This window comes from Pongo abelii, chromosome 19 (genome assembly GCF_028885655.2).
Source record: "Pongo abelii isolate AG06213 chromosome 19, NHGRI_mPonAbe1-v2.0_pri, whole genome shotgun sequence".
Classification (NCBI taxonomy): domain Eukaryota; kingdom Metazoa; phylum Chordata; class Mammalia; order Primates; family Hominidae; genus Pongo; species Pongo abelii.
This window is the reverse complement of record NC_072004.2, coordinates 29352891-29370963: the sequence shown is the minus strand read 5'-3', so window position 1 is coordinate 29370963 and position 18073 is coordinate 29352891. Positions and strand designations below refer to the sequence as shown.

The window sequence follows — 18073 nt, the reverse complement described above, 5'->3', positions numbered from 1 at the left end:
CTCTGATATTTTCTTATTGATTCCAATTACATTTCAGCTTTACTCATTTTATTTTTGATACAAATTCCTTTGATGGAATGTCTTTAAACAAAAAATTTGAGATTTAAAAAAATTGTAATCTTTGATAACTTCTACATTTATCATCCTCCTTATTTTAAATTTATTTTGTTTATCACTATGCTAATCTTCAAGTCTTGAAGTCAACTCAGACTGGAAAATATATGAAAGCCCAGTTCTTGTTTCTTTCCTATTTGCATTTGCTTTTTATAGAAATCTGGAAAAATTAACAAATTATAAAATGGTTTACTAATTATTTCAAATATCTTTTCTAGGGTTTCTAACTGCTTTTCATTCATTGGAGATGACAGTTCCAAATATAATCACCTTTGTAAATGAAGAGGATTGAATTTTAATCGGAAGAATGAGAAAATAAAAGTGCTATGATTAGAAAAACTTGAGGATTATTCTAACCAGCCAGCAAAGATCTTTAAAAACTTCAGAAGAATTGCAGAATTAAAAAAAAATTATGTGGCAAGAACTCTCGATTGGATAGATAAATACAGGTAATAGATATCTTTGAGGTAAAATAGAACCTCAATTTAAATAGATTAATGTAAGAATTTAAAAAATGCTGATGAACTTGATATATTACAATAATCTTTCCTGGGCTGAAGGAAATATAAATAGGAGCAAGCCACAGTGGAAAAAACATACAATCTGTCTCACCATGTGAGAGGGTTGTCCTGAAAACATCTGACACCTGGAATGCCCTTTTCTCCAAGTATGCAAGTCCTCCAAATATCCTGAGGCTAATATAATGCCATCAAGTAAATGGACTTTGTTTATATACATGGGAACTTTTTAAGAAATCAAAACAGATTAAAATTCTCGAAAGCAGTATGATTGATCAAGAACTAAATCTATCCATAACTGAGAATTTGCACAACCTGGGCAACAAGCATTTTCCAGGAATAAATTGCTATTCATCCATAGTGTGTAAATGACTCTTCCAAAACGATTTTGAGAGATGTCACCATCTTATCTTATTTTTCTCTTCCTGTTCCATCTTCCACTGTCTCAAACTCTCTTCACTTCGTTCCTCAGGAACAGCTTTCATCTGCTCTTACTTCCTTTAAATATGTGATAATCTTTGCTCATTGACTCTATTTTCCTAAGATATGGTTGTTCTAATTGATTTTACCTCAGCAGACATTAGGAGCATTGTAAAAATTAATAACAATCTTACACAAGAATCTTTCTTAATACTATGAAATATAATCAGGTTTACCATTTTTATAAATCTCTTTGTTTAGAGTAAAACAGGTGATGATATGGCTTTATCATCAAGGGATTCACCTCAGTGCTAACCTAAAAAGAGAGGAAATTAGTTCTGATATAGGATCCAAACACAATTAAGCATTTTAACTCATGCATACAATAATCTGTCTCAATCAACTGCTACTCTTCTGTTATACAATGAATTTCCTTCTTTCAATTATTTTCTAAGAAGCATTCTATTTTGGGCATAAAATATTGATTTCCATGAACAAAAATTCATGAAGGTACAGCACAAGCGTGAAGACTTTAGATTTATCTATGATTTGTGAGCAGGGGCTATTAATTTTGGTTGATTTTGAGAGAACATTTGAATTGATTAGTATTAACTATTTTTACATCAGTAGAGACTGAGTTACCATATACATATAGATGTGTATATGCATACCTATGTATTTTTTTTTTTAAATAATGGGAGTAATGGGGTAAGATAAACTCGTATAGACTAAAGAAAATAAATGCGTATAGATTAAAAAAATAAGTTGGCAAATTTGAATTGTAGTATACAGAAGTACAACCTATTATAAATATATGTATGTATTAAGTATGATGAGTAATTACTCCTGTAATAACTATGTCTCCAAAAACCCTTCCTGGAAAATTGTTTTCTCCTAAATGTGCTGCTGCAGTTAACTTGTATTTTCCTATTGAAACACTGTTGCAATATGCTATGTTGCTTACTTGCTTGAGTACACGGTACTTGAGTAAACTCTGTGACAGCAGGGAGGGACCACACCTCTCTTTTTCTCATTCTTTTTTGTCCAACACCTTGTCTAATATATGAACAGAGTTGTGGCTTCATAAATACCCACTGAAATAAATGAGAGGCATATTTTAGGCCCTGGTCACTTCTGCAAAGTCATGCTCAACCTCAATGCCAGTAATCTGGTATGTTATTTTTTGTTATCTTTTTTTTCTAACAGTGGAATAAGTATTGCAGTGATTTTATATTATTATGTCCTATGTTATTGACCCTAACGCTTCCGTTGGATACCTTAACACCATCTGTTCTATGCATCACTGCAGAGAAAGGTTGATGAAAGATTGATACCTGTCATCTTAGGAAGTCATTTGTGCACTGGTTAAAGCAATTATAGGTGGGATAGTCTCTGAAAAATGTCCATTTTCCTTTTGTAAAGTAATTCTGTTATTTATGTCATGTCTCCATTGATGAGCCCACTGTCTCTCAAACTATTCACTAGCCACTTTCTAATTTTATAATCTCCAAACCTTTGGAATTTGCCAACACAACAGAGCGTTAGATGATTTTCTTGGACTTCATGCTTGATCTGCTTCAATCTATACTATTTGTTATAAACCTTGATGACTGACAGATCAGACCTATCATCTTGGATCCTCCGTAGTGTCATAATTTTGTCTTTGACAGATTATAACTTAAAATGGCTGAGAATACTTTGTCAACTTTAAAGTGTATCTGCAACATTTTCAAGTATATCATAACCTTTCCCTTATGAGAGTCAGTTAACTATTTTTAACTAGTTGCATTAAAAAGTGAAAACTTTTTCATTTCTAAATATGCTATTGTCTTCTAAGTAAATTAGGATAAAGTACTTTCTACTGAAAATCAAAATTATAAATCTGTTACCTTCAAACTTACTATGTACTTGTGAGTTTTTTATGTTAGGGAGTACTTGAGTATAATATACTCCCTATACTTGAGTATAGGGAGATCAATATAAAACCTCATTTAAGAAACAGTTTTGCATCTAAAATGATGCCTAATAGCTGAGGCAGTAGAAGTTTTGCGCATTCCTGATAGAATTCTTCTTCATGAGTAAAAAAAATTCAAGACAAATGTATTATGAATCTGATTTTTTTCATATTTATACCAAAATAAAGAATGTTACATTATGAAATCATCGCTTGTTTTTACTGAGAGTGTTAAATTGTGGAGAACTAGTTATTTTCTCATAAGGCTTGTCTGTGGTTACTGTTCAGTTACAATTGATGTCCTTAATGGCAGCGGAAACATCCATATCCACCATATCAGTCACATTCCAAGTAGCTGACTGTTGAATGCTTGGTGCATTAAGTAAGAGGCATCGACCAAGAATATTGAGAAAATTAAAGGGTTGTTAGAATAGAAAAAAGTTGAAAAAATATGGTTAGTGAGAAATGCTGTATAGTAGCATCCTTAAAATTTGACAGAAAAGTTGATCTCATCGAGAGTAGAAGAGTGGTTACAGTGTCATTTTTAACATAAGTTGAATATGTACTTAATTTTTAGTAGGAATGGTGTATTCTCTGAATTTGTAGATAAAAGTTATTTTATTTAATCAGTTTCTACAGCCTTTCACCTTTCTCATCCATTTTATTATATCTATAAATGTTTATCATTTATTATCTTGTATATCTTCTTTTACATCTCTTATATGGATCTCTTGGAGTGAAGCGACCAGATGGTAGACACTTTTCATGAGTAGCTGTGATATGGGCGTGCTGGGAAGGGAAGGGCATGGTCCCTTTAAATGATACGGAAGTGGGGAAGGGAAGTGCTGGGTAAAGGAGGGCATAGTCCCTGCCTAGGGCTTCACCTGCCTTCTGCCCAAATGTTGCATTTCCTAAGACCACTCTCGGCCGCTATGCCCCCATCCTGTGTCTATAAAAATCTCTGAGACCCTAGCAGGCAGACACACAAGCGGCTAGACATCGAGAGGATGTCAAGAGGAGCACGCAGGTAGAAGATACCGGCAGGCCAGCAGGCCATCGGCCAGCAGAATGATGCAGAATTTGGCCAGAGCAGTTGGAGAAGCTCTATGGCCCCACATCAGGGAAAAACCATCTCCCTTCTGGCTCCCTCATCTGCTGAGACAGACTGCCACTAAATAAAACCTTGCACTCATTCTCCAAGCCCAGGTGTGAGCCAATTCTTCCAGTATATCAAGGCAAGAACCTGGGGTACAGAAAAGCCCTCTGTCCTTGTAAGAAGGTAGGGGGTGTAATTGAGGTGGTTAACACAAGCCTATAGACGGCGAAACTAAAAGAGCACCCTGTAACACTCGCCCACTGGGGCTTCAGGAGCTGTAAACATTCACCCCTGGACACTGCCGTGGGGTCAGAGCCCCACAGCCTGCCCATCTGTATCCTCCCCGAGAGGTTTGAGCAGCAGGGCACGGAAGCAGCAAGCCACCTCCCCTATCACATGCCCTGCAAAGGGGACAAGGAAACCTTTCCCCTTTCAGGTGCTATCACATTACCTGTATAAGTAGTCATTCCACAAATATTAACTTGAGCTAAATTTCATAAATTTATTACGGAGATTAATTGGAATAAAAAAATGCTTCAAGTACAATCATTTCTTTTCCTCTGTTATCTGGGACATAACCAAAAGTTAGAAGTTCAATATTAAAAAGATGATTCTCACACAAACCTAGGATAAACATATTATAAAATTATATACAACTCATTAATGAGGGAACAAAAAGAAGGTAAAACTGGTTTAAAATACATTTTGTGGAACTGGCATATAAAGAAAGACAATGTAGGGAGAAATGTTAAAATAAGACTGCTAGATAAAATACAGCACTTGTTAACGGCCTATAAAATAATATGTTAATCTTTCATGTTTTCTACAAAGAGAAATCTGCAAGTTGGCATGTAAATTCATACAAAGTTACATACATATAATAATTGTTCTGTTGGTGTGTTTGTAAGCCAATGTTCAAACTTTAATGTTCAAATTTCAATGTTCAACGTTGAGCATTGAAAGTTACTTCCACACTGTCTTTGCTTTTTTTTTTGAAGTTTTTAATGATTTTTTTAAACAGAGTCAATAAACTCTTAAATATGGCCTAATAAAAATGTCTGCTTTTTCCCCAACTGTTTATATGGAAGAAATCTTTAACTCCTTTATCCAAAAGAAAACAACTGCTATCATGTTTGTCTCTCTAGGCTGTGAATGGTAGACTTGAATCCCAAAATCTAAGGGCCAACCATAAACTGCAACCAGAATGTAAGAAGACTTAATGAATTCATTTTCTCAAGAATTTTGCAGAAGAGTCTCGGTAGAGGAATTAAGAAATTAGTCACTATAATATACAGACATTGGTGAATAAAGAGTAATAGATTAGACCTATATAAGGAGTGTGGAGAACAAAAACAAACATTTCTTTCCAGAGCCTTGGAGAGGTGGGAGGGGAGAGGGACACAAGGAGAAGCATATGAATACACAGCCATACTTGGATTGTTTTAATTTCATTCCAGTAGAATTGAATGACTGGTTTGCAAGAACATTGCTAAAGGTCAAAAGTATGGGCTACTCCAAAGTAACCTCTGAATATCTAAAAGATGCTGTGTAAATCAAGCCCTCCAACATGGATTGTATTAATAAATATGTTTAAATGCATATGCAAAGGCAAAGACATGTTGTCTTATTTGTTAATTACTTCAAAGCATCAGGTCTTGGGTTCACTAAATTTTAAAACTTGATGTTTTTATATATTACTGTATCTAAAAAGAAAAGCAAAAAACATGAAAAAGCAAAATCAAATATTTTATAATATAAAGTGAAAAAAGGGCATTACATCAAATTTGATGTATTGTGATACTAACATGTCACATCTAGTTTAGTCAGATGTCCTGTTAGGCTTCATTGTCTACATGCTACCATAACTAGAGGTGACAGTTTAGAACATTTTATGTGTTAAAAGGCATAAATAGAAGTAAATTCTTTACAATATCAGGCAGGGAAATTTAGGTCAATTGGTCTGGGCTATCTAATACAAGTGAAAAAAATTCTAAGTGCACAAGGCAAAGGAAAAGCTTAGCTTCAAAAGTTGTGCTAGTGGGGTACACTTCATGCGATCAAATTATATTTGAAAAAGGACTGATTATTTCAATGCTGAAACATATACACACAAGGGCAAAAGATCATTTTTAAACAAAGCAGGCTTCTCTAAGTCCTGCTACAGGATCCTACTTAAAATGGCAAATGCAGATTTCATTGTGATGTTGATACTCTCTTCCTTCCCCCAAGGCTTGCTTTTCAACTTTTCTTGCTTGCAAATTTTCATCCTATGGCGTTAAGTAAGCATTTAGAGGATTTCACTTGGGATAATTCATTCTTACAGTCAGACTCAGTTATGTGTGCAACAACGGCCTATCTATTCTGACATTACCGGAAATGAAGAAATGATTTTTTTTCTTTCCGCAGACGATAAGCCTCATAAAATCTTTGTTTCAAACACCTTAAGAGTCCCTATGTGTTTCCTAGCTACTTTTAGCTTAAAGTATTGTACTATTTGGTGACATGTTCAGCGTAAAAAGTATTTACATCCTACAGATTCAAATAAAAAATTGCTATAAATCATAGGCAAAAATTAGTGGTTAGATCATCCGTTAGAATATCTGCCAATGACAAGGTTATTTCAATATCTAGATTGATTTTATATGTTGAAAATAAAATGCTACAACCCTTTTCTCTGGAGGGCAAATGTAAAAATAAATTTAACCTATTTATGGGGCATTAATGTAAAAATCAGTTACTTGTTTTACAAATGAGATGTGGAAGAACTACAGAATGTTAGAATTTAAGTTTTTTCTTAAAGCATTCAGCCTACTATATCATTTTATTTATGTATTTTATATTGGGATGAATATACATTTAAAAAGGGAGAAGTAATTTTTCTAAAAGATAAATTGAAAAGATAAAAGTGAGACTATCCAATGAGTAGACATAATTTCAGCACACTGGTATCACAAATTTTAATACCTAGTCTTATAATTTCTAAAGAATGTATTATTAAAAGAAAGAAAATTATTATTTAAAAGATAGAGTAAACTTTGCTCCCCCAGGCTGACTTCCGATGTCCTTGATTTTTTTTTATACTTCGTATTTTAGATAATTTTATCTTCTTATTTTCTGTTCACGATATCTTCTGCTTCTATGTTGCTAGCCATATTTCATCTATGTTAATAAATACCTAAAGATATCCAGTGACCTTTAGATTACTTCATTTTCATTGATAAGATCCTAATTCCCAGCCCCAACTTCTTCCTTCACACAATGTTGGGTCTAATTTTCAGAATTTGAGAGAGTAGAAGAATAAGAAAAAGACTTGGTGTTCGGGACAAGGGATACATGTTATAGTGACACAGTTGAGAGTATCAGAAAGTGTATAGAACTAAATTGGCCCCACAACAGTGGAGGGCCCGAATGTTTAACAGCAGTGACCCCTACATAGTAGAATTTCAGGTGACAATTTTATTTTCGGATTAATTGATTAGTTGACTTGCCTTTATTGGATAATTTTACTATTTTGGACTTGTATTACCTATAAAATATTGGCAAATTCATTTTCAAAAAAGACACTAAGATGACTGGGATTCCATATATTTGGAGTAGCAGAAAAATCCCCAATTAAACAATGACTACAAACTATTGGAAGCAAATCTAATGAAGTTCACTATCTACCTGGAATATATGAATTTAGGAAGAAAAGCTTCATCAAGCCAGACAGACCTAAAATAAACAAAAATAAAGGCATTTGCAACTTTTTCTTTTGGTAAGTTTTTTCCTACTAATTTTTCGTGTGTCCCCAGCTTCAGCTTATTACTTGCCACTCTCGTCTTCTCTTTTTTTCATTATTGAAACTTAGTCAATCACATGTTTTTGTCTAATCAACTTACTATTTATTGATCTCCTAAAGAAGACATTCTTCATATATTCGAAACCTGTTCTACAGTTTTTATCATAGATTGATAGTACCTCTCACTTATTTTCATGTTCTAGGCAATGGGTAGCTTTGTTCTGCAGCTAAAATATTCTATGAAACTATGATCAAAAGTGCCACGAACAAAAGTGAATGGACTTTTGATGAGAATGTGGGGTTCACTAAGTGTGTTGCATTCTATATGTAAAATGTAAGTTTTGGAGTCAAGATTGGAATACAGATTTTAACATATATTATAATCTACCATTACAAAGTAAAAGTAATCTGCCATTGCTTTTAATGGCAAAACCACAATTGCTTTTGCACCATCCTAATACTTTCCATATATGATCTTAAATAGAAATATATAACTAGAGACTTACTCATATTTAAAATGAAGATAAATAATAATATTGATAAAGTTGTCTTATTTTATCCAATGAGATAATATGTAAAATTTTTAGCACAGTGTTTGAAATATAGTAAATTTTCAATAAATATATTCTCACTACTAGTTAGTATTTTATACTGTAGGTGTACATTTTTGGAAAGAGTATGCAATAAATATTTAGCAGTTCTTTTTGTCAATTTTCTTTGGTGGAATAATGTTTCTAAGTTTGAATCAATGAGGTTTAGGTGAACCTGATAAATCTGCAAATTCTAGAAGTTGTCCATGACCCAGTTCTGACTAGTGCATTCTAACTGGATGGTTGTAATTAATTTGTCCAGATATGAACATGTGACCCAATCTAGACGTAAGATTAAATCTTAGCTCTTCCCTAGATGAGAGAAATAAAATTCTGACCACATCATTTTATTTCCTGACTCTAAAACTAGCTATTAATTCTCGACATTTTAGTTATACACAATTGTGTTTGAGAGCTATCTCATATCAACTTATGAGATCTGATTATTAAATTTTTGGAAATATTTTGAGGTCATTTTTAGACACACAAATTATTTAAAATAAACATTTTAATTTATAATTAAATTATATTAAAAATAAGGAAAATAAATTACTTAAATTCATCACTTCCCAAGTATTTTGCTATATTTTGCTGTGATTTATGCTACCGAAAATATTTACATAGATGTTTGTATCATGGCAACACTATATAATGGCAAGCTAATGTGCAGCTCTCCAACTTCCTATTAGTGTCCTCAGGTTGTAGCTTGTAATTCAGTCATGAACAGAGAATTTACAGCATGAAAATTAACACCACATATCAGGGTTCGATTTAATATTTTGTTGATTGTGTAGAATAAAAGTAATTAATAAAAGTAAAAATAAACAATGAACAAAAGTATGTTAATAATGCAAATTATTTTTTAAATTACGTCTGTAACCATTAAATTGTGAACCGCCCCAACATACACAGACATATTATCCTTGTATTAAAAAATTATGATTCTCAGAAGAGTGATTGTATCATTGGTGACCAAGTAAAGGTTTTAATTTTACTTTTATCTTACCATTAACGTATATAAAAATAATAACCAATATTCATATTGAAACTCTATTCATTTGCTAATTGCAGTCAGTTATCTATGGATTTAAGAGTCAGGCAAAAATTAACAAAAACTCCCCCTGAAAAGGGAACTAATATTTTATTACTTGTGCATTATATGCTATGCATCTTTATATAAGTTAAACATAAAAAAAATTTGCATATAAAATTTTTGAGTGATAATTCCTTTTTTTTTTTTTCTGAGGTGGAGAGTTGCTCTGTCGCCCACGCTGGAGTGCAGTGGCGCCATCTCGGCTCACTGCAAGCTCCGCCTCCCAGGTTCACGCCGTTCTCCTGCCCCTGCCTCCTGAGTAGCTGGGACTGCAGGCACCTGCCACCATGCCCGGCTAATTTTTTTGTGTGTTTTTAGTAGACGAGGTTTCACCGTGTTAGCCAGGATGGTCTCGATCTCCTGACTTCGTGATCCACCTGCCGTGGCCTCCCAAAATGCTGGGATTACAGGCGTGAGTCATCATGCCCGGCCAGATTCTGAAATTTTAGAGAAGCTACAAGCCTAGTCAAAAAAAGGCTATTATTGCTCAACCTCAAAGGCAAATTCTGTGATGTGAATCTCAAGCTGTTACTTACTAAAGTATGACATTTCTCAGGAAGACAACTTTTCTCAATACCTTTCTAAAATATGATCAATGTTAAAAAAAAAAGAAAACCCAAGACCCGTCTATCTGATGTCTTCAAGAGACCCATCTCACATGTAATGGCATCCATAAGCTCCAAGTAAAGGGTTTGAGAAAGATCTACCACACACAGAAAATATAAAAGTGCAGGAGTCACTATTCCTACATCAGAAAAAAGACTTCAAACCAATAACAGTAAAAAAGAGCAAAGAAAGGCATTACATAATGATAAAGGGTTCAATTCAACAAGAAGACTAAGCTATCTTAATTATATTTGCACCCAACATTGGAGCACCCATATTCATAAAACACATACTTCTAGATCTACAAGGAGCCCTAGACAGCCCACACAATAATTGTGGGGAACTTCAACAACTCACCAGCAGTATTAGACAAATCATCAAGGCAGAAAACTAACAAAGAAATTCTGGACTTAAGCTTCACATTTGGTCAGCTGGACGTAATAGACACCTACAGAATTTCCCATTCATCAACGACAAAATACACATTTTTCTCATCTGTATATAGAACATATTTCAAGATGGACCACATGCTCAGCCATAAAGCAGGTCTCAATAAATTTAAAAAATATATAGAAGTCATACCAACCACATTCTCGGTACACAGAGGAAAAAATATAAATCAATGCCAAGAAGATGTCTTAAAATCACAAAATTGCAAGGAAATTAAACAACTTGCTCCTGAATAACTTTGAGGCAAACAACAAAATATAGGCAGAAGTGAAAAATATTCTTTGAAATAAGTGAAGAGAGACAAAACATGTTAAAATTTCTGGGATATGGTGAAAGCAGTGTGAAGAGGAAAGTTTATAGCTAAACACCTACCTCAAAAATTTAGGAAGATTGCAAACTAATGATCTAACATCACATCTAGAGGAACTAGAAAAACAATAACAAGCTAACTCCAAAGCGGGCAGAAGAGAAGTAGTAAGTAAAATCATTGTGGAGCTGAATGAAATTGAGACCCCAAAACCCATACAAAGAATTAACAAAACCAAAAGTTTATTTTTTGAAAATATAAACAAGATTGTTAGACCACTAGCTAGATTAACAGAACAGAGGGAAGGTCTAATTATGCACAAAGAGAAATGAGAGGTGACATTACAACCAATCACACAGAAATACAAAAGATCCTCAGACTATTATAAGCACCTCTATGCACAAAAACTAGAAAATCTAGAAGAAATAAATTCCTGAGAACATGCAATCTTTAAAAATTGAATGGGAAAGATATTGAAACACTGAACAGATCAATATTGAGTTCTGAAATTGAATCAGTGATTTAAAAAAAAAAAAAAACCTGCTAATCAAAACAACTCTAGACCAACTGGATTCACAGCCAAATTCTACCAGATGTATGTAGAAGAGTTGTTACAAATTCTACCGAAACTATTTCAAAAAATTAAGAAGAAAGGATCTCCCCCACAAGTCATTTTACAAAGCCAGCATCACCCTAATATCAATGCCTGACAAAGACACAACAACAAAGAAAACTACAGGCCAATATCTCTGATTAATAGAGATGCAAAAATCTTCAACAAATTACTAGGAAACCAAATTCAATAGCACATCAGTTAATTCACCAAGATTAAGTAGGCTTCATTCCTGGGATTCAAGGTTCGTTCAACATGTGGGATTTAATAAATGTGATTTACCACATAAACAGAATTTAAAACAAAAAAAAATGACCATCTCAAGAGATGCAGAAAAATATTTTAATAAAATCCAACATCTGTTTATGATAAAAACTCTCAAGACACTAGATATTAAAGGAACATGCTCCTTAATAATAGCCATCTATGTCAAACCCATGGCTGACATCATACCGAACAGGCAAAAACTGGAAGCATTCCCTTAAGAGCTGTAACAAATTATGGATGGCCACTCTCACCACTCCTATTCAACATAGTTCTGAAAGTGCTAGCCAGAGGAATCAGCAAGAGAAAAAAAAAAAAAAAAAAAAGGCATCCAAATAGAAAAAGAAGTCAAACTCTCTCTCTTCACCTGATATTATTCTACACCTAAAGACTCCTACAAAAGGCTCCTGAACTGATAAATTATTTCAGGAAAGCTTCAGGATACAAAACCAATGTACAAAAATCTGTCACATTTGTGTACCCCAATAACGTTCAAGCTAAGATTGAGAACAAGAACATAATCTCATTTAAAATAGTTACAAAAATTAAAATACCTAGAAATACATCTAACCAAGGAGGCAAAAGATCTCTAAAAACTGTAAAACACTGGTAAAAGAACCCATATATGACACAAATGCAAAATTATTCCATGCTTATGAATTGGAAGAATCAGTCAGTATTGTTAAAATGGCCATATTGTCCAAAGCAATCTACAGATTCAATGCTATCCCTATGAAACTATGAATATCATTTTTCACAGAATTAGAAAAAAAAAAGACGATTCTAAAATTCATTTGGAGCCTCCAAAACCCTGAGCAGTCAAAGCAATTCTATGAAGAAAGAACAAAAGATAAATATCTAATATCCAAATTGTAGTTGTAGGTAAGCCATGGCATTTTGCCTATGCCCTTTCCTTTTCATTCCGTAGTAGGTTTTACAATTGCAAATGTCTCACGTGTGTGCATACATATCTGTGTATGTGTTTCCATGAGTGTGCATAAACTAAGAAAGCCCTTTTAGTCCACATTACCTGGGAGCAATTAATAGTCATATGATAAAAATAAGTATACAAAAATAAAAATTACATTTACAGAAGCTAAAAATCAACAGAGTAAAAGTCATCATTCTTAATATTCATAGAAATGTGGAGACACACCCTCTATTTCCATAAGATGTCCAAACAATGTTTGAGTTAAGCTGCTCGAATTCTCAATAGTTTACACGGATGTCAGTTCATAAGCAGTACACATAGAACATGGAGACTAGTATAATTCCTGAAGGATTAATTTACAAATGGATGGATTAGGGTTGGGGTAGACATACCACAAAGGATAGTGAAGTAACCTGTCACTTCCTAGCAGCCATTTCCTTACCACAAGCACATCTGAAGGAGAAGGTGCATTACTCATAATCAGAAGTAAAACATCCTGTACAGTCTGTGTTTTGTTTGAATCAGTGGTTAAAGATGTAGCTACTTACAGGGAAGAGGTAAGATGGATTAGTATATTGGTCTAACTCTTCATCCTTCGCAGCTCCTGTTACAGGTTCACCATGAGCTGAGGCCAATTAGGAGTCAGAGGACCCAGAAGACACAATGTACATTAAAAAAGGTAATGGGAAAAAATGGCACATGAATCTAAAGAAGCAAATAAGGTATCTTTCACAGTTTAGAAACATTAGCTTTCATAGAGATAACTTTTTCAAACACATACATGAGATAGTGTCTCTAAAATGCTTAGGACAATGTCTGGCTTGCATGAAAGAGGTTCTAAAAATTTGTTAGGTTTGGCCAGGCACAGTGGCTCACACCTGTAATCCCAGCACTTTGGGAGGCCGAGGCAGTGATCACCTGAGTTCAGGAGATTGAGACTAGACTGACCAACATGGAGAAACCCCGTCTGCACTAAAAACACAAAATTAGGAGTGCTAGCACATACCTATAATCCCAGCTACTTGGGAGGCTGAGGAAGGAGAATTGCTTGAACCCAGGAGGCAGAGGTTGCAGTGAGCCAATATTGTACCATTGCACTCCAAGCTGGGCAACAAAATCAAAATGCCATCAAAAGAAAAGAAAATTAGATTCATTTTTCTTCCTATATTTGCAAAATTTTCCAGCAAGAATGAGTAAATAGAAGAATCAAGGGCCCTTTTCTCTCAGAAGAAAGCATTTACTATGTTAAAGGGACATAAGCTGCATGTTGATGATACATCATTACATAAATATTTGACAACATCTGCTCCTTTATGAAGTAATTGGCATCAAGATTTAATCTATCAAATACATTTACTATGTGCCATTTTGTATAAAACATATTTATATTGCTTTGAAATGAGCAGATATTTGCAATGATACTGTCCTTGAGTGGAGTGTTCATATTACTTTAATTTGGTCTGATAATATTGGGTAGCAAAATCTAATGGTTGTGGGACACAAACTCTGTTAACATTGGTAACTGAGGTACGCATTCAACTATTTTTGTATATACTTAATAGTTTTTGATGCTTCCTGGTGTACCTCTTGCTGTGGATTTCCAGCCAGTGCCAAAGATCTTGTTTGTATATACATATATTGAGTAGATATAGCAAAGTAAATAGTTTCTACAGGACTCCATGTCATTGATTTCACACCGTGATAGGCAGCAGTTGTTCCAGAATCTCTGCTAAAACTCCTCATATCTAATAGCACTGCAAATAAGAGAATGGACTTTATTCATGCCAAAGTCAAACAGAATCCTCTAAAAATTTAAGGGAATAATGGTTTTAATGCAAATATTTCTTTTTTGAATTCTAAAATATAGCTTTAGAAATTTATTGGAAAAAAATATATGTATCGTCTACTCTTGATACCTTGAAGAAAAATCTGTCCTGAATTTTTGTACATTTTTTTCTCTAGACATAAATGAAAAAGAATTTTAGAAGACTACTTTACCAGAACTGTTAACATCTAGTAACTTTCAGTTGTATGTGATTTGGGGAAAGAGAAGAGGAGAGAGATAAGGTATTAGATACATTTTTGCCAATGACAGTTAGTAGAAAAAATTAAAATGATATGGGCATAACATCTCTAACCAAGCACAATTTCATTGCAAATATCTGTTCAGCTCAAAGCAATATAAATCTATTTTATATAAAATGTTATACAGGAAATATATTCAATAGCTTCAATCTTGATGACAATTACTTCATAAAAAAATTTCAAACATTTATGCAATGATAAATTGTCAACATGCAACTTGCCCATGCCAACTATATACTTCATTGTTTTCATTATCAACAATTCTTTATACCTCCTCTTCTTCTAGCTGCCACTTAATTTGTCAGCAGAATTTTCTAGAAAGGTGTTAGAGATCAAGAATAGTTTTTAAAATGCTGATGATAGAGAAAAAGGACATGATTAGGAAAGAACAGAGAAACAGTGGTAATAACCAATTTTAACATTTTTCAGAATACGAAAGTAAAAAAAATGATAGTAGATTCATGTTATGACATGTAAAAAAAACTATGCTTAAAAAGAAGTGTTTCTGTTTTTCGTTTTGTCTACCTACTGGCAACCTCCTCTGTCTGCTGTAAAATGCTGCTAGGAAAAGATGTTGTAGAGAACTTATAGATCTTTGTGTAATTTTATATCTCATTTTAAAAAGTATGCCAATGACCGATACATGTATACTAGTTAAGGTAATCTGAGTGGATCAAATTGAGCACCCCTGATTTCAAAAAATATTCCAAATAGATTACCTATGGGTATCTTGATTCTGGTAGAGGCTGTCTGTAGACTTGATGGTCAGTCAGTAATTACATCATAGTAAAAATCATGTTGGTTCAATTAAATGAAATATTATTTATTTAAAAATATAACAGTATGCCTCAAATATGTATGAAATATATTTCTACACTGATATACAAAAACCCAATTTTCTAATATATTGTGTACAAGAAGCATATAGTTTGATGTTGCAAACCATAGTTGGGTGGTCTGTTAGATTTTACAATAAACATACTGCTCAGTAGGATCACAGAGGAATGTGTGGTAATCAGGTAAGAGTGATGAGGTGAATATATTGGCAACCTGGAGGTTTGAAAAAGACATCTGAGCAATTCTTGTAATTCTTTATATTTCCAAACTATATAGCAAAGGCAGAATTAAGCACAGAAAAAAAATGATAAGGCAAAAAGAAGAAAACACGATATCTTTTCATTGTCTAGCATGATTTTTTGCATGATCCATGGAATAAAAATATAAGAAATTAACTTTCATAAGCAATATAATCTAACTTGCTTATAAACACAAAAAGCTGTCTTGATCATTAAGATCATGTTTAATCTACAATGATTTTCATTTAGGGAATTTTATAGATTCTTTGAAGTATCAAAATATCTGTACATAATTATAGCACCAATTATATGAGTTGCAGAGGTAAATTCTGCTTGAGCAAACATAAGAGAGCATATGTTTTCTTTATTTTTTTGCTTCATAGACATTTTTTCTTTTTAGAATAAAACTCTCTTCACAACCAGAAAAATATATTTCAATCTGGTTTTTAATTTAAAAATAAGTCATGTGATTCTTCATGATTAGTCTCTGATTTGAAAGCTTAGTCATTTGGAAAAAGTAAATACTGTTCAATCAACACAGTATTTTCTTCGTTATACTTTTTATTCATGTCTTTTAGTTTACCAGTACCAATCCTGAAATACCTAAGACTGAGGGTTTAAAAATTTCACATCTTTAATATTCTTTTTTAAATTAATGCCCCTTTTAACACCTAGAACTCATTGCCTAGTGAATTCCTTAATGTAGTCTCCAATGGGTAATACATAGCTAAGCTTCCATTGGACAGGTAATGTCTCCTTTTTGATTGATTAAAAGGGAGTAATACAAAGTATTAAGTAAAACACTAATTGAAATACAAACATTTTAGATTATATAACCATCAAAAAATTATTCATACATGAAATTGAAACCGTTTCATTGCACGTATTTTACTGATTACAGAATTTGTAATGCATGTTCTACCCTGTGAAGAATAAAAATATCTTTCCAGAGTATCAAATATGTCATTGAGAATTTTATAGAATATGCTGCCTGGGAAGAAGTAGAATCACCTGACATTGTTAAACACTGGCAAAGACAGAAATAACAGCATTTGCCAATGCACAATGCCTGGAAGTTTGTTGATATAGATGAACATGGACAGATCTTTCTTTAAGCAGTATCATCATTGGTTTTCTACTTAACAGAAATGAAGGACCTCATATTTATGATGACATATTAGAAATCATGACAATGAAGTTGTTCATTTTTCTTCTAATACTTTTCTCTATCAAATAGACACTACTAGGAGAGTGCACAGTGAGTACTTACCGACAGTGTAGAGTTAAAGTTATCCATTCTGTTTAGGTGATCTTGCCCAAATCATCATCCAATATAGTATTCCACTCTTGCAGTAAAGAGTGGTTATCCACTGATTTTTAAAGTTCTAAGTCTATATCCTTATTGGAAGATGCGGACAGAAGAGGGAATTGTTTGAAGTTTATGAGTGTACAGTAGAGAAAAGTAGCACATGCTTGCATTTTACTTAAGAGTTGTCTGTGTCTGGGTGGTCTTAAAATCAAACTACCTGTTTAGGGATAAGAAGTACTTAGTGGTAACAGACATCAATAAGACAGAACACATCTCCAATGACCCCAGAAGGAGAAGATGCATAAAGAGCTATTACAAAAGGTTAAAAATAAAGGAGAGAACAGGGATCAGAGAAACAGGAAGATGTGTACAGTGATAGTTCTGAGAAAGCTTATTTTACCCTAAAATGGCTTTTTGTTTGTTTGTTTGTTTGTTTGTTTTGGAGACAGAGTCTGGCTCTATCACCCAGACTGGACTGCAAGCTCTGCCTCCCAGGTTCACGCCATTCTCTTGCCTCAGCCCCGAGTAGCTGGGATAACAGGTTCCTGACACTATGCCAGGCTAATTTTTTGTATTTTTAGTAGAGACGGGGTTTCACCGTGTTAGCTAGGATGCTCTTGATCTCCTGACCTCGCGATCCGCCCGCCTCGACCTCCCAAAGTGCTGGGATTACAGGCGTGAGACACCACACCCAGCCCCTAAAATGACTTTTAAGTATTTCCTTCAATGAAAACACCAGATATATTCAACACCAATACTAACACAAAAAGACTTGGTAGCTGGGCGTGGTGGCACACACCTGTAATCCCAGCACTTTGGGAGGCTGAAGCAGATGGATTCATTGAGGTCAGGACTTCAAGACTAGC

General features: G+C 33.7%; 1 long non-coding RNA gene across 1 annotated transcript; it reads right to left on the bottom strand.

Annotated features, from left to right (window-relative positions):
- Positions 1–1062: 1062 nt before the first annotated feature.
- Positions 1063–14486, bottom strand: LOC134760537 (uncharacterized). Its single transcript, XR_010138189.1, has 3 exons — positions 14322–14486; positions 13286–13362; positions 1063–1368 (listed from the first exon to the last, which is right to left on the bottom strand). It is a non-coding gene; the product is annotated as an uncharacterized LOC134760537 (long non-coding RNA).
- Between the last annotated feature and the right edge of the window lie 3587 nt (positions 14487–18073).